This window comes from Panthera pardus, unplaced genomic scaffold (assembly GCF_024362965.1).
Source record: "Panthera pardus isolate Hobbes unplaced genomic scaffold, ASM2436296v1 HiC_scaffold_15, whole genome shotgun sequence".
Lineage (NCBI taxonomy): Eukaryota > Metazoa > Chordata > Mammalia > Carnivora > Felidae > Panthera > Panthera pardus.
The window spans coordinates 24,043,292-24,061,721 of record NW_026526710.1 but is presented as its reverse complement, the minus strand read 5'-3'; positions in this window follow the sequence as shown (position 1 = coordinate 24,061,721).

Below are 18,430 nucleotides of genomic sequence, written 5' to 3'. Positions count from 1 at the left end.
ATGAAGAAGCCAAGATGATGTGGTCAGTGCCATGCTCAAGGGCTCGTGACAGAAAAAGTATCTTAAATGTAGTCACCGCAGTTCAGAGAAGGTTTGGTGGGAGCCAACAATGACCTGGTATTGCCGCACTTAATCTGAAGGCCCTGCTGCTTTCTGGGGGCCAGAAGCCCCCTCTTTGGCCCTTCCCAGCGCAGGGCCGGCAAGAGATGGCATGTGGCCCCTACCAGCCTGGCTGCCCCTGAGCATGACCTTAACAGAGGAAAGAGGTGTGGGCTTGTTTTTCTCATTTCTTTGCTAATCTTATTCTGGGATTGCCATCAAGAGTGGGGTTTCACCTGTGGAGTCTGGACTCCCCACGTGGTGGTCTGATTCCTGCCCAGACTCAAGGCTCCACCGGGAGATCTCTCCAGGCTCGTCCCAGTGCCCACCCCTCTTGTCTGTGAGAGGCCCTTGCCATCTGGTGCTGCTCAGCCTTGCCTTGAGGCGGAGGGAGCCCTTGTTCCCACTGCACAGATGCTGGCTTTGTGCAAGCATCTAGGCATAGAGGTCTCTTCCCTCTTGACCAGGGAGGACTGGGAGCCACTGGGCATCTTCAGCCTCTGAAAGTCCTGGCCCACCTTGTCAGGCCACAGTCCCAAGAAGGCCTCTAGCCAGGACCCCAAGTCTAGAAGCCTCAGTCCCCTTCTCAAATCCCCACTTTGCCACTAGCTCATTATATGAGCTGAGCAAGTCGTGAGCCTCCTTGGGCCCCCTTTTCTCCTTTATAGGACACAGGGTTGCACGGAATCTGTGCAGCAGATCTTGGAATTTTGGAGGTTCGGGGCCCATCGAGGGCAAGCCTGGCACATCCTGGAGAGCTGCTGCCAGTGCTAAGGAACCCTCCCCTTCTGCTAGTGGGAGGGGTGGTTAAGTATCATTAGTGTCTATTCTTACAATTAAGTGGGTTGGAAAGGAATGGAGCTACAGTTGCTAGCCGTATAAGGAACACAGAAGCCGGAGAGAGGGAGCCCTGCTTTTACAGGTAGAGCTGATCCCAAGCCAGCAGGAGGAGGAGAGGCAGACAGGCTCAGCTGCCTCCTTCTGCAGGTGTGAGGCTGAAGGGCAGGGCACAGCCAGGGTCTCCCTTGCCTTTTAGTCAAGCTCCCAACCTGCTGAAATCCAGAGGCAGATGCATGGCCTCCCTGACCCAGCTTGTCCTCAGCACCCAGGACTAGGAAAGGGGTGTGCTTTACTGGGGACAGCGATGGGGGCAGGCCTCACTGGGGAAGCACAGGCCCTCTGAGGTCCTGAGCCAGCCTTTGGCCACAGTCCTATCTCCCCCTACCCTTTGAAACCAGCATGTGGCCCTCGTCCCTACCCTTATAATGCCAGTTCTGAGTTCCAGCTTGGGTGTCTGGCCACCTCAGCAGTAGTCCCAGGGCTTGGGTCACAGCTCTGGCAGTTCCTAGGCCTGGCCCCGACAAGAGCCAAATGGGCACCTAAGGGCCTGTGCAAAATAAGCTGTTTTTGGTTTAATTCTGCCTGTAGCCCAAAGGAGGCAGCCCCAGGAGGCCCACGCTTTTCGCCGAGGCTCCACAGCTTTGCCAAATGCGCCGAGCTTTGCCATTCACATGCCATGCCAGCCTTGCCAAGGGTTTATTTGTGCGCGTCTCAGCAGGGCTCCTGGGAGAGGTGTTCTCTGCAAGGGGCATCTTGTTCCAAGATGGGACTACTATTTCCCCTGTGTGCAGGGGCAAGTCCCAGGAGGAGAGGCCCAGAAACACAGTCTCTTCCCAGGGGTCACTGTGCTCAAGTGTCAATAAACCACGAGTTTTGAAACCCTGTCACCTGAGTCCTGCCTTCTTTTCTCACCGCTCAGCAGCTGGTGCCTGAGTATCCAGAGTATGTTTAGGAGCTGCTGGGGTGCTGAGAGACCATCTACTAGTCTCCCCACAAAGCCAGCAAACTAATTCAGGAGAAAGCCCTGCTAGCCCACGCCCCCCCCCCCACAGGGGACCTCACATGATTGGGGAGCCCCCAGATGCCTGAAGTGGCCCAGGGACACTGAGGATGAGGACCCCCCTGCGAAAACACTCAGAAGGGAGAAAGCAGGTCAGCATCTGCCAGGTCTCTTGTGCTCCCGGCTGAACTTAGACCCCCAAGGAATAGGAAAACATTCCAAAATGCCTCCATGCAGCCACTGCTGAGCCATGGCCCCAAAATGCTGCCTGAACTCCCCAAAATGTGAGGGGGCACTTGTGCTTCGGGGTTAGTTGGGGCCAACTAGTTGGATTGCTGTATCCCCTTCCTCCCCTCCAGCCCGGCCTTGGATGCCGAGCCTTTGTCCCCATTTAGGCCTTGCCAGACTAGCTTCTAGTCCCTTCCCAAATCACCCTGAGAGCTTTCCATGCCCCTCCGGCTCCCAGCCCCATTGCAAGGGAGGCAGCTTTATCTGTCTCAATCATGTCACTGAGAGGGGGCTGGGGCTCCCAACCAGGCCCTGAGCCCCACCCCCCAGCCCCACCTACTCATCCATCTGTCTTCCCCCTGCCCGGTCCCCTCCGCCTCCTTGGAAGCTCCCTGCAGAATCTGCCCAGCAGAACCTCGTTCTTAAGTATATGCTGTCTTGATTGTTCACAAACAAATTGCTTCACAGTTCTATATCTCATTGCTATAGCCAGATGGTGGCTCCACACCACCCCCCACCCCACTGTCACTGAGCTTGGGGCCTGGGATAGCACCCTCTCTGGAGCCACAGGGTAATGGTGGGGGAGACCTGAAGGACTGAGCACCAGGCAGGCAGGGATTGAACGGCCTCTGGGGCAACTGGGTGTCATTCACCTGCCAGACCAGGCCATCATGGTGGCAGGTAGGGGCTGGGGATATCAGCCAGGCTCTCTGCCAGCAGGGAGACAGACCTATACCCAGAAGCCAAGTCTGGCACAGACAACTGTCTGCCTCCAGGAACGATGAGAGCAAGGTGGTCAAGACTGGGTCTTGTGCCCAGTGGGTAGAGACCTCAACCTGGAGAAGCAAGTCCAACAGCCAGCAGAGCCAGGGAGACAGAAACTGGAAGCCATCTAGGAGGGCTGATGACTACCTTGCCCCAAGAGTTCCCCTTAGAGGGTCCCAGAACTCCTAGCTACTTCCTTCTGGTCCCACATGGCCCTCCCATTCTTGCCAGGCTGGACTGGGGCAGAGAAAGCTTCTAAACCAATCGAGGTCAGGGCGTCAGGCTCACACTCAAAGCCACACTTCATCTTGGGTCTGCTTCTGGGGACTTGGGCCAAAGAAGTCCCAGACATCTGCGTGTCCAAGGCCAAGCGGTGGGTATAACCTCAGAGCAGCCCTGGGATTGCTCCAACCTGGGCAGACGGTCCTGGACAAATGCCAGATCTGGCCACAGCGCAGGGGGCTTTGGTGGCCCCACTGCCCATCCCAGGCAGGCCCCTTAGTCATTATGGCTGTGGCATCAGAGACCACCTCCCCCCCCTTCCCCTCCTCTTCCCTCTCTTCCTCCCCCTCCCCTGTTCCTTCCTGAAATTATAAAAGTAATATGACAACATGACAAAACTTGGGAAAAAAGATATAACAAGATAACCAAGGTAAGAAACATTTAGAACTGCAGCTTAAAAAAGAAAACCTCCTGAAAGGAAAGGCACCTTTTTGCCCAGAGAGACAAAAGAAAACAATATAGAGTCACTGGAGATGAAACAGATAAAATCCAAGAGCTATAAATCTTAGAGTCCAAGCTGTACGTACACATGATGCAACATGGGACATTTAATGTCTGTTTGCAGCATTTTGTTCTCCGTGAACCGAGGCCTCACTTTGTGAAGCTGTTTCTTGGCAGCTTCTGCTAACGTTTGGGAGGCCTGGGCCGCAGCCAGCGACATTCCCTTTCATGGCAGCCTCTCCTCAGCCTCGGGGCTCAGCCAGGGTGCCACACATAGGCCACCGCGTGCTGTCCATCTCTCCATGCCTGATTCTGACAGTGCAGCATGCCCAGGTGGGTCGTTCCCTGTTCAAAATAAGGAGTATACAACATAAACACCTTGAGAATCGGTGTCAAAGATTTACCACATATGCATATCTCCCCACACACCATTACACTGTTCATCTGGCCTTTTTATGAAAATGGGACATTGCTGTACACATTCTTCACATTTTTGTCACTCAGCATTGTTTCTCCGATTTCATCCATGCTGTGTGGGTCTCTGGCCTTTTGCAGAAACAGCTGCTATGAACATTCTCAGTGGGCCTCCTAGTACCCATATGCAAGAGTTGCTCTAGGGCATATACCCAGGAGTGAAACCATTGGGTAGGACTGGCCACAGAATTTGCAGGACCCAGTGCAAATCAAAACACAGACCCCTTGATAAATTATTAGGAATTTCAACACAGCGGCAGTAGAGCAGTAAGGCAGGCGTGGCCCATGTGATTACACAGGCGTGTGGCCAGGAGGCCACTCTGCCACTGCCTCTTCACCCACCCAAAAGGCTCACGACAAGGGCTTGTGCCATACAGATGGCAATACACTGAGAGTCCACTGTTCCACATCCTCACCAGCACTTCCTTGTTTCCATCAGAGTTTTTAATTTTTGTCAGTGGTACATGAAATGGCATCTCCTTGTGGTTTCAGATTGCATTTCCTTGGTTACCCGAGAGGGTGAGCAACTTATGTGTGTATTGACGGGTGACTTTTTAAAATTATTTTTTAATGTTTATTTATTTGGGGGGTGGGGGGTGCAGAGAGAGACACACACACACAATCCTAAGCAGGCTCCAGGCTCCAAGCTGTCAGCACAGAGCCTGATGTGGGGCTCAAACCCACCAACCATGAGATCATGACCTGAGCCAAAGTCAGATGCTTAACTCATTGGGCCACCCAGGAGTTCCTGGGTAACTTTTTTTTTTTAAGGAACAGGGGACAGAGTTGTTGCCTTGTTCTGTTCTCGCCCCTCAGTGACCACACGGCTTGGGTAGGTTACTCCCCTTCCTGGGGATTTCTTTTTCTTACCTGAGCAACAGAGATGCTGCTTTGCAGTTCTGCCATTAGATACAATCCTTAAGTCAGGAGCTGTATTCTCTTCATCTTTGTATCTTCGGCTCAAGGCCTGGCCCCAGGATGGTGTTACAGACTGTCACTTCTGCTGAATGAAGGCTAAAATTCACCAGGTAGTTCTGTAATATCAACAAAGGCAGACAGGTGAGGGAGCCTCCCTCTGGAAGCAAGAGAGGCAAGCAGAGGGGCAGAAAGCAGAGACCTGGTTCAAAGCCAGCCTCTGCCAGTCTCTGCAACCAAGGGAACATCACTTCTCTGAGCCTCTGTTTCCTCACCTGCAAATCGGGATGATGACAGATCCCTCCTAGGGTTGCAGTGAGGATTGATTTAGATGGTGGAATCAGTGGTTACTCTTTTCACCTCGCCCCTGGAGTTCTAGGATGCATCCCCCACACCTGACCTGAAGGGGTCGCTCTTCTCTCTGGGCACCAGATCTTTCTTCTGTCAATGAGGGGAGTGGGCCATCATTGATTCCCCACCAACGGGCCACTGAGTTACAGAGGCAGAGGTTCAAAGTTGGAAAGTAAATCTGACCAAGCTAGGGCTCCAGCTGAGATGGGTCAACATGTGCCCCCTTGTTTTGGACTGAGATACAGTTTATAACAACAAAGCCTTTCAGTGTTGACCATCTGAGACCTGTGTGATAAGCTTAGGGGAAGGTCATGATATATTGCTGGAAACTTCGATGTCCCTTCTCATCCCCCATTCACTGGTGCCCTAACACATGTGTCCTTCCACTGAGCTGCTGAGCAATCCATGGAGAGCAAATACAGGATTGCCAGTGCACCCCACCTGTGCCGAGTGACCACTGGTGGGCAAGGACTGGGTCTCGGGCTGCTCCTAGACAATGTCCTGGAAAGTCTCCTGGACACTTCTGACTCAGTGTGTCCAAAACTCACCACACTCTCCACAAGCTCCACCTCATCTTAGGGATTGGTGTCACCATCCTCCACCCTAGTGCCCACAACAGAACTCAGGAACCACCTCCACCCACCTCCCCCCACCCTGCCAACCCCTCCTCCCCTCTGGTAGCTCTGAAGGGAGCCATGTAAGGAGGTCCATGTAATCTATTATCCACAAGGTGACACCTCTGAGAGTGAGCGAGGACCCTATTAATGATTGAACTGGGACAACAGCAAACACTTGGATGTCTCGGTGCATAACTGTGTATAAAAGTAGACGTGGACAATGAGTAATGTAATTACCAGGGCACTGCTGCTGTAGCCAACGATGGAACACAGCCTAGATCTCCACCAGCTGGAGTTGTTCATAGGGTGCAATCTTACTCAGCATTTGAAATGCTGCTCCTGGATTTTAGGAGGCTTAAACAAAAAGAAAAAAAAAAGGAAATTTAAATAATTAGAAAAATATGAAAATTAGGAGAAACTCTTGAGAAAAATGTAAAATGACAAAAGCAAAATACAAAGCATATGAAAGTATGTGCTAACTATGTACATAACTGTATAAATATACAAAGAAATGTGTATATTCTACACACACATAGAAAAGGGTCCAGGGACAGCTCAGTCAGTACAGCATGCAACTCTTGATCTCAGGGTTGTGAGTTCAAGCCCTGCTTTGGGCATAGAGCTTACTTACTTACTTAATTAATTAATAGGACCCAAAGGAACTACCACAATTGGAATCATAATTACCTCTGGGTGATTGAATTTCTATTTTGATTTTGTAGTACTATTTTTGTATTTTCCATATTTTTGGTAAGAATGTTTTACTTAAAAAAAATTTTTTTTTAATCTTTATTTATTTTTGACAGTGAGAGAGACAGAGTGCAAGTGGGGGAGGGTCAGAGAGAGAGGGAGACCCAGAATTAGGAGTAGGCTCCAGGCTCTGAGGTGTCAGCACAGAGCCTGATCGATGTGGGGCTCAAACTCACAAACCATGAGATCATGACCTAAGCTGAAGTCTGATGCTTAACCAACTGAGTCACTCAGGTGCCCCATGAATGTTTTACTTTTTAGATCAGAAGGAAAAAAAGGTTTTTAAAAATTTTTTTAATTTATTTTCAGAGAGAGACATTGAGCATGAGTGGGGGAGGTATAGGGAGAGGGGGAAAGAGAATCCCAAGCACTGACAGTGCAGAGCCTGACTCAGAGTTTGATCCCACACAGGGCTCGATTCCATGAACCGTGAGATGATGACCTGAGCCGAAATCAAGAGTTGGACACTCAACGGACTAAGCCACCCAGGTGCCCTGGAAAAAAAATATATTTAATATCACTTCAAGACACCAAAACAGTTCATTTCTTCACAAGTGCTTCCTGAGCCCACTGGTCTAGACTTTCCAGGATCCAGGGAGAGGCCCTTTCTCTGGGGTGCCACCTTGATAAAAAGAAAAAGGCTCAGGCCAGACTCTGGGTTCCCCAGGGGCAGTGTGGTTGGGGGAATGGAGAAAGCTGAGAAGGCAGGCCTCCCTGGAAGGGAAGAGTGGGCATCAGGGCTGTGGGTGGAGTTGTAAAGTGGCCACAGGTGTTGGTGATCAATACCATTCAGTAGGCTAGTGGCCAAGGGTACAGTGGTGGTTACACCGTGGTCTGTGCTGAGAGATGACCACTGGGCCAGGAGAGCCAAAAGGAACCTGAGTGAGCAAGCCCTGAGGAGCTGAGGAGGGAGTTAGCACTTCCTGAGGGTCCTGAGCTTGAGACGCTGTGCATGCCTCATTCAGTTATAACTGAGGCCCTGAAGGTCTTTGCCATCTCTGCCTAGAGGCTCAGTGCAGCCAACCCAAGGTCATTGCCAGTGTGCAGCAGAACTCAGGTTGCCTTCTCCTAGAATCAGCACCGGGCTCCCCACCTCTGGTCATCACCTGATGTGGCTGTGCCGAGGGAAACTGCGGGATAGCGTGTGGTGTGGTGTTAGAAAGACAGCGCGCTGTGTAGCTGCCCATGTGGCTGAGTCAGAATAGAATAAATCTGTTAGAATTCTGCGTATGCTGGTAATTACTCTCAAACATGCTTTACCGAAATTTCTCCTCTCAAGAGCTGACCGGTTGCTTCATTTAGAAGATAAATACAGAGTCAGCAGGGGTGGGAGCCTGTGCTCCCACCCCCACCCCGGTGTGGCTGGAGGAGAAGAGGGTGTGGTGTGAGCAGATCCTTGGCGGACTAGGGGCCTCCAGTGCGGCACGGAGGTTTCTCTATTCTTCAGTAGTAACAAGCCCTCAATTGTCTCTGAGGGTGGGGGCGGGGCAGTAATTGCATTCACATTTTAGCCAGCCCTCTGTGGTGGGTGGAACTGCCTGAGTTGGTGTGTGTGACCGCTTTGCAAACGGTCCTTGAGACCATGCTGTGCTTGCCCCGCGTGTAAACGTACTGCACATGTAAGTAGGGCAATCTAAGTTTGATAAAGGGATTATTTACCAAAGTGTGGGAAAGGTGTGGGGAAACCGGAAAGCACAGAGTGGCGGCGGGGCGCCAGCTAGCGCAGGGGCTGTCGCCCTTTCTGGGCCTGGAGGGATGAGAGGAGGAGCTGTGTGGAGAGCGCCCCCTGCAGGAGCTGTGAGGAGAAGGGCCAGCCTGGTGCAACCCTGTCGAGGAGCTAGGGAGTAAACACCCAGAACTCAATTCTTCTTCCTCTTCCAAATTCCAGCGTCCCCTAACCAAACTCAAGCAAAAACCTGCCTGCGGATGCCCAACAGGTTCCAAGGGAGACGGGCAGTGGTTATGAAGGGCATCCGGCACCAATTAAAACATACCTTAAAAACATAGTTACCCTCAAAAGTTACCCTTAAAAACATACTCTGGGGGCGCCTGGGTGGCGCAGTCGGTTAAGCGTCCGACTTCAGCCAGGTCACGATCTCGCGGTCTGTGAGTTCGAGCCCCGCGTCAGGCTCTGGGCTGATGGCTCGGAGCCTGGAGCCTGTTTCTGATTCTGTGTCTCCCTCTCTCTCTGCCCCTCCCCCGTTCATGCTCTGTCTCTCTCTGTCCCAAAAATAAATAAAAAACGTTGAAAAAAAAAAATTAAAAAAAAAAAACATACTCTGTAGGTAAAAGGATAAATTATTGTACATTCTTTTAATGGATTCCAATGTGTCAGTTTAAAAGATTGTGGAAGATTTCTTATGCTCAGACCAAGAAAACAAGCAATGAAAATATATCAAACTATCCTACTTCAATATTTAAAACTGTATAAATATACATGAGTGTGCTCTTTTAAACATTTTTTTTAACGTTTATTCATTTTTGAGAGAGTGTGAGGGGGAGGGGCAGAGAGAGAGACAGAATCTGAAGCAGGCTCCAGGCTCTGAGCTGCCAGCACAGAGCCCGATGTGGGGCTCAAACCCACAAATTGTGAGACCATGACCTGAGCCTAAGTCAGGCACTTAACCAACTGAGCCACCCAGGTGCCCCAACATGAGTGTGCTCTTATAAGCACAGAAAAGAAGTCTGGTTACCTCTTGGAGGTGGAGTGCAGGCGGGTATCTATAAACCTTCATGCCTTGCTTTACATGCTTTGCATTATTTGAATTCGTAAACATGAGTGTGAAATGTTTTTGTAATTTTAAAAAATCATAAAATAGAAAGAAAGGAAAGAAACTCTTGGAAGCCAGAAAGAGTGAATGGGCTGAAGAGGCTGAGGCAGGGAGAAACTGAGGGCCACTAGCCACAGAGAGGCCAGGCCAACAGTGGTCAGGACCAACTGAAGCAGTGGAAGTAGGGATGGAGTGGAAGGCTGGCTTGCAAAGTGCTTGAAACCCTCCTCCTCTTCCCTCTCCTCCCTCCCTCTCCCTTCCTTTCCCTTGGAGATGGCAACATGGCTGGAAGCCAAGGAGGCAGCTGGTATGGTTGGAAAATCAGTTACACACAAGGGGATTGAACAAATATATTGAGGATAATGGGAGCCAGGTTTTTCTCACTGTTGGAGGAGAATTACAAATGTGGAAAGGGGGCAGGCCTGAAGAACTGGAGCTATCAGGGTGAACTGTATGTGTGTGTGTGTGTATTGTATATATGTATATATAAGTATATATATACATATATACAAAAAATATGTATTATATATTGTATAATATACACATATATTTGTATATGCATATGTATGTATATGTATATATGTGTGTGTTTATGTATGTGTGTGTATGTATAGATGGATAGATATACAAATACATGTTTGTGTGTGCATACTTTTTCCCTAGCACTGCCCGCTGAGAAGGCCTAGATAGCAACAAGCACATCAGGCACCCAGATCTTGATTTCTAAACATTATCCTTCACCAAAACGAATTAGGACTCCCTTGGGGTGCCTGGGTGGCTCAGTCGGTTAAGCGTCTGACTTCAGCTTAGGTCATGATCTCACAGTTTGTGAGTTCAAGCCCCACATCAGGCTGTTAATGCAGAGCCTGCTTTGGATCCTCTGCCCCCTTCTCTCTCTGCCCCTCTCTGGCTCGTGCTCTCTCTCTCTCAAAAATAAATAAACATTAAAAATTCTTTAAAAAGAAAAGGACTCCTTGAAGAAATAGTTGATTCCAGTGTCAGTGGGGCAACTGGAAAATAAAGTATTCAAAGAATAGTGACATGTCAAAAGGACAGTAAGGGGCTCCCACCCACCAAGTCTGGGACAATTAGAGCATCAAAATAAAAATAAGGGGGCACCTGGGTGGCTCAGCCAGTTGAGCATCCAACTCTTGATTTAGACTCAGGTCATGATCTCACAGTTGTGGGATCCAGCCCCGATTTGGGCTCCATGCTGAGCTTGGAGCCTGCTTGGGAGTCTCTCCCACTCTCTCTGCCCCTCCCCCACTCACACTCTCCTTGTCTCAAAACAAAAGAAATAAACCTTTATAAATAAACAAACAAACAAATAAATAAACATGATAATAACCAACTACAACCCACTGAATAACCTAGGAATCTATGAGTCATATTGATTAAGGAGAAGGAAAAGCTCTTCCTTACAGTACAAAGCCAACTAATAAAAGTAGAGGGAGTGATGGAAATAGAGAAACCATCATAATGATGGACTGATTCAGGCCGGAGACTTCATGGATGTTCTAAGGCTTCTAGGTCGAGGTTTGATGAGGAACAGAATATTGCAAAATATGGAGCGTATTTCCCAAAACTAAAATTGGTGTCAACAAAATCTCCCACCCTACATGCTCTTCTGCCACACCCCCATCATGAAGTGAATAGTTTCCCTCTCCTTGAGTCTGGCCGGAGCATTTTCACTCACAACCAACAGAACATGGCAGGAATGACACTGTAAATTCTAAGGCCAGACCAGAAGAACCCTGCAAGTTTTATCCTTGTCTCTTAGAGCACTCTTTCTTGGAACGCTGCCTCTCAGAACCGCACAGTCATACTATGAAAAGCCCAAGCCACAACAAGAAGCCACACATTGGTGGCTCCACTGACAATAATCTCCAGTGAGCCTGTCAGTCACCCCAGCCCATCTTGGAAGTGGATCCTCCAGCCAGCAGCCATTTAAGACACTTCCAGCAGTTCAAGTCATTTCAGCTGAGGCCCCAGATCATGGAGGAGCAGAAATAAGCCAGACCTACCATGCCTTGTCTGAATTCCTGACCCACAGAATCCATAAGCATGATAAAGTGGCCTTTGTAATGGCACTAAATTTGGGGGTAGTTTATTAGGCAAATATAGACAACTGGAGAATTAGCATAGTCTCAGATATCTCCTCACAAAATACTTATCCAGCACAAAGAAGAAAATGGTAGCTTTATGGAGGAGAAACCTGGCAGACAGCAATCTGACAATGGAACCATGGTTCCTATGACCGATCAAGGTTCCCATGATGATCCAGTCATCATCATGATATGCTGAGAACAACACAGTATCGTTTCAGCAGTACTCTAACATGTCCTGGGGCTAGTCTCAAGGAAACTTTGAACAGACTCAGATTGAGACAGCACCAATTTATCCATGGTATTTTTAGAGACTCAAAAAAATATTTTAATCTTAATTTATTTTGAAATCAGAAGGAAAAATGTCAATAGTATGAATCCAGTCTGCATTATATTCATCTTTATACCAAAGCAATATAAAGTATATTTTAACTTTTTTATGCAGGAAGGAACCCACAAATGCAAAAGTGCCTAGGACCAACCAGAGTCATAATGCGTGCCTGGGTTGAGGACATCCTACAGAATGAAATGTGCCAGATGAAAGGGAATCAACACACTCCACCCTATCTCTCCCACTGAATGCAGATATCAAACTTGGAAAGAGGGGTGCCTGGGTGGCTCGGTTGGTTAAGTGCCCGACTTCAGCTCAGGTCACAATCTCACAGCTCGTGAATTCGAGCCCCGCGTGGGGCTTTGTGCTGACAGCTCAGAGCCTGGAGCCTACTTCAGAGTCTGTGTCTCCCTCCCTCTGCTTCTCCCCCGCTCATTCTCTCTCTCTCAAAAATAATAAATATAAAAAAAAAAAAAAAAACCTGGAGCAAAAAAGTAAACAATAATGGGCACACTGGGGAAGAATGCCAGAATTCAAAGTATTACTGAATGACTAGTGAATTTTCTCCTTTTCCCCCTCAAGTATCCCCCAGTTTAGAGTCAATGCAGTCTGAAACCTGGAAATGCATATAGCATGAATGAGAGAGCTTCAGGAGGAGCTCACTTTCTCTGGCTAGAGGAGTGGGAAGGGGGACTCTAAACATGGAGAGAAATACAGGAAGATCCCATTTTTCTTTTTTTCTTTTTTCTGCACTTTCTTTTCTCACCCCCTAAACAATTTTGTGCTGGTGGTGGCAGCAGCAGAAACAACAGTGGCAACGGGGGCCACTTCGGGAGCCTAAAATTCTGAGTGAGGAGAACCTTCACCCCTGATCAGAGAGGCTATGATTCCCAAAAGGGTGGGCCTCTCTCTCTCTCTCTCTCTCTCTCTCCTCCAATACTTGGCTCCAGATATGGGACCAGTCATGGGAGAATGTGGCAAAATGGGGGAAATAAAGCCATACCTTTCTGGCCAGAAGACCACAAAGGGGAACCCCAAGGAACTAGAAAGGACCAGGAAGATTGCAAAGTTGTTTATTAACTGTATGGGTCTGACTCTAAACAGCACACCATAGCTTTTGAAAAGTAAATTAGGACAGACACCACCCAGGTTCCAAACCGGCCACTGGATGGTACATCCTGGAAGACAGAGCTGAAAAGCACTTCAAAGGCTTTGCAAATGGAACTGACACCAAACCACAACCCATGGAAGACTGGATAAAACTTGCAGCCTGAATTCAAGCAAGTCAATTGCCTATTTAAACAAAAATATCAACATTCTCATAGGATTTAGACAGAACACAAAGTCCCATGACATAATATTCAAAATGGATACAATCCAATGATTTTATAACAATGACCATGTATTACTCAGCCTACAGAGAGCCAGGAAAATCTCAATTCACCTGGCAAGAGACAATCAATAGATGTCAACACTGATATGACACAGATGTTGGAATTGTCTGACAAAGACTTTTTTTTTTTTTTTTTAACGTTTATTTATTTTTGAGACAGAGAGAGACAGAGCATGAACGGGGGAGGGGCAGAGAGAGAGGGAGACACAGAATCGGAAGCAGGCTCCAGGCTCTGAGCCATCAGCCCAGAGCCCGACGCGGGGCTCGAACTCACGGACTGTGAGATCGTGACCTGAGCGAAGTCGGACGCTTAACCGACTGAGCCACCCAGGCGCCCCAAGACAAAGACTTTAAAGCAGCTGCTATGTGTGTCTGTATGTCAGTATATGTCTGTCTTTATGCCAGTATGTGTTTATGTTGTTTTGATTACTGTAGCTTTGTAATAAGTTTTTTTAAGTTTATTTATTTATTTATTTATTTAGAGAGAGAGAGAGAGAGAGAGAACGAGTGGGGGAGGGCAAAGAGAGAGGGGGACAGAGGATTCAAAGCAGGCTCCGTGCTGACAGCACAGAGCCTGATGTGAGGCTCTAACTCACGAACTGAGAGATCATGACCTGAGCCAAAGTTGGACAGTTAAACGACTGAGCCACCCAGGCACCCCTTTAGTAAGCTTTAAAATCAGGATGTGTGAGGGGGTGCCTGGGTGGCTCAGTTGGTTGAGCGTCTGACTCTTGATTTCAGCTCAGGTCAAGATCTCACAGTTGTGAGATTGAGCCCCTAGTTGGGCTCTGTGTTGAACATGGAGCCTGCTTGTGAATTTCTCTCTCTCTCCCTTTCTCTCTGCTCCCTCCCTGATCATACATGCACTGTCTCTCTCTCTCTCTAAAAAAAAAAAAAAAAAAATCAAGATGTGTGAGTCATACAATTTTTTTCATTTTCAAGATTGTTTTGACTATTTGAGGTACCTTGGAATTCCATATGAATTTTAGGATGGATTTATCTATTTCTGCAAAAGACATCATTGGAATTTTGGTGGGGATTGTGTTGAATCAGTATATCATTTTGGGTAGCAATGACATCTTAACAATATTGTCTTCCAATCCACTAACATAGGATGTCTTTCCACTTATTTGTCTTCTTTAATTTCTTGCAGCAATGTTTCATAGTTTCCAGCATACAAACCTTTGGTCTCCTTGGTTAAGTTTTTCCTAACTATTTTATACTATCTGATGCTATTATAGATGGAATTGTTTTCTTAATTTTCTTTTTGAATCATTCATTGTTTTTGTATAAATGTGCAATTGATTTGTGTGTGTTGGTTTTGTATCCTGCAACTGTACTCAATTTGTTTATTGGTTCGAACACTCTTTTTTTTATTTAAAAAAATTTTTAATTTATTTTTGAGAGAGAGACAGAGCACAGCAGGGGAGGGACAGAGAGAGAGAGACACACACACACACACACACACAGAATCTGAAGCACATGCCAGGCTAAGAACTGTCAATACAGAGCCCAACATGGGGCCCAACCCACAAACTGTGAGATTGTGACCTGAGCCAAAGTTGGACGCTCAACCGATTGAGCCACCCAGGCACCCCAGTTCTAACAGTATTTTGTAGAATCTTTAGGGTCTTGTACTTATAAGATCATGCCATGTGCAAACAGAAATAATTTTCTTCTTTCCTTTTCAATTTGAATTGCTTTTTATTTTTTTCTTTTTTCAAACATTTTTTAAATGTTTATTTTTCAAAGTGAGAGAAAGAAAGAGTGTGAGTGGGGGAGGGGCACAGAGAGAGGGAGACACAGAGTCCAAAGCAGTCTCCAGGCTCTTAACTGTCAGCACAGAACCCGATGTGGGGTTTGAACCCACGAACCATGAGATCATGACCTGAGCTGGGGTGGGTTGCTTAACCAACTGAGCTACCCATGTGCCCCTTTTATTTTTCTTGCGAGAACTCTGGCCAGAAACTTCCAATAGTATGTTGAATGAAGTGTTGGAAGCTCACATCCTGGTATCGTTTTTGATTTTAGGAAAAAACAAAGCTTTTAGTCTTTCAGCATTAAGTATGAAGTAGCCATGGGTTAATACATGGCTTTTATTATATTGAGGTTTCTTCTATTCCTAGTTTGTTGAAGTGCTTTAAAAAAAAAAAAAAAGTTTATTCATTTAGGAGGGTCTGGGTGGCTCAGTCAGCTAAGCATCTGACTTCAGCTCAGGTCATGATTCCATGGCCCATGAGTTCAAGTCCCACATTGGGCTCTCTGCTGCCGGGGCAAAGCCCGCTTCAGATCCTCTGTCTCTGTCTCTTTCTGCCCCTCCCCACTTGCACCCTCTCTCTCTCTCAAAAATAATAAACAACGTTTATTCATTTATTTTGAGAGAGAGAGAGAGTGCTAGCTTGTGCAGGGGAAGAAAAGGGACAGAGAGAAAACTCCAAGCAGGCTTCGTGCTGCCAGACCAGAGCGCAACATGGGACTCAATCCCACAAACCATGAGATCATGACTTGAGCCAAAATCAAGAGTCCTGCACTTAACAGACTGAGCTACCCAGGAGCCCTTTGGTGAGTTGGTTTTTTTTTTTTTGTTTTTTTTTTGTTTTTTTTTTAATCATGAGGGGCATCACATGATCACGTAGTTTTTTTCTTTCATTGTATTAATGTGATGTATTACATTGATTGATTTCCTTGTGTTGAACTACTCCTTCATTTCAGGGATATTCCCACTCAATCATGGTTAATCATCCTTTAAAATGCTGTTGGAGGGCACCTGGATGGCTCAGTGAGTTAAGCTTCCGACTTTGGCTCAGGTCAAAATCTCATGGTTTGTGGGTTTGAGCCCTTCATAAGGCTCTGTGCTGTCAGCAGAGATCCCCTCTCCACCCCCCCCCCCCCCTCACCCCGACTACCGCCTCTAAAATAAATAAATAAGGCACCTGGGGAGCTCAATCAGTTAAGTGTCCGGCTTCAGCTCAGGTCATGATCTTGCAGTCTGTGAGTTCAAGCCCCATGTCAGGCTCTGTGCTGACAGCTCAGAAGCTAGAGCCTGCTTTGGATTCTGTGTCTCCCTCTTTCTCTGCCCCTCCCCTGCTCAGCTCTGTCTCTTTGTCTCTCACAAAAATAAATAAACATTAAAAAAAAATAAAATAAAATAAACACTTTAAAAAATCTTGAAAAAAAATGCTGTTGGATTTTATGTACTAATATTTTGTATGTTTATTAAAAGTTTATTTATTTATTTTGAGAGAGAGAGAGACACACACACACACTGGGGGAAGGGCAGAGAGAGAGGGAGAGGGAGAATCCCAAGCAGGCTCCAAACTGTCAGCACAAAGCCTGATGCAGGGCTTGATCTCATGAACCATGAGATCATGACCTGAGCTGAAGTCAAGAGTCAGATACTTAACCAAATGAACTGCCCAGGCACACCCTACCTATGTACTAATATTTTGTTGGTGATTTTTGCCTATATATTCATAAGGAATACTGGTCTGTGATTATCTTTTTTTGTGATATCTTTATTTGGTTTTGGCATTACAGTAATGCTGGCCTCATAGAATTAGGAAGTGTTGGGGCACCTGGACAGCTCAGTAGCTTAAGCATCTGGCTCTTGATTTTGGCTCAGGTCAGTCATGATCTCACAGTCTTTGTCTCTCTCTCTCAAAATAAATAAATAAATAAACATTTAAAAAAAAATAATTAGGAAGTGTTCCCCCCTCTTTAATTTTTGGGAAGAGTTTGAGAAGGATTGGTGTTAACTTGTTTAAATATTTGGTATAATTCACTAGCAAAGCCATCTGGTTCAGAAGTTTTGTTTATTGGTAGGTTTGGGGTTTTTTTGTTTATTTGCTTTTAAGCTCCATGTAAGCTCCATGTCCACCATGGGGCTTGAACTCATGATGCTGAGATTAAGAGTTGTATGCTCTACCAACTGAGCTAGCCAGGCATCCCTGTTTATTGGGAGGTTTTGATTGTTGATTCAATCTCTTTACTCATCATAGGTTTATTGAGATCTGCTATTTCCTCTTGAGTTAATTTAGGTTATTTGTATGTTTGAAGGAATTTGTCCATTCCTTCTAGGTTATCTAATTTGTCAACATATAATTGTTCATAGGATTCTAATTCTTTTTGTTTCTTTAAAGTCAGTAGTAATTTCCCCAGTTCCATTTCTGGTTTTATTTACATCTGCTGCCTTTTTTTCCCCTTTGTCAGTCTAGCTAAAGATTTGTTGATTCTGTTGACTTTTTTCAAAGAACCAACTTTTGGTTTTATTGTTTTCTTTATTTTTTTCTATTCTCTCTATATATCTCTATCTCTATCTCTATCTTTATCTCTATCCTCATTCTAATTGCTATTATTTATTTCCTTCTAGCTTTAAGTTTAGTTTGTTCTTCCTTTTATAACTCTTGAAGGTTGATTTGAGATCTTTCTTTTTTTACGGTAGACATTTATAGCTATAAATTACCCTCTGAACACTATTTTCACTGCATCTCTTAAGTTTTGGTATGTTGTGTTTCATATTCATTTCATGGTATTTTCTAATTTCCCTTGTGATTTCTTCTTTGACCCATTGGTTGTTTAAGGGTATATTGTTTAATTTCCACATATTTATAAGTCTTCCAGTTTTCCTTTCATTTCTAGTTGTACTTCATAGTGGTTGGAAAAGATGTTCTAAGTGATTTCAATCTTTCAAAATGTATTAAGACTTGTTTGTAGCCAAACACATGATCTATGCAGGAGAATGTTCCATGAACACTTGAGAATAATATGTATTCTGCTGTTGTGTAGTATTCTGTTTATGTCAGGTCAAATAGGTTTATAGTGTTGTTCAAGTTCTCTGTTTCCTTATTGTTCTTTGTCTGATTGTTCTATCCATTACTGAGTGTGGGTATTGAAGTCTCCCAACATTATTGGAGTACTAGCTATTTTTATCAATTCTGTTACTGTCAATTTTTTAAAATTCTGTCAATTTTTGTTTCATATATTTTGTGACTCCTTAGTTAAGTGTATATATATTTATTATAAATGTTATATGTTCTTGATTTAACTTTTTATGAATATAAAATGTACT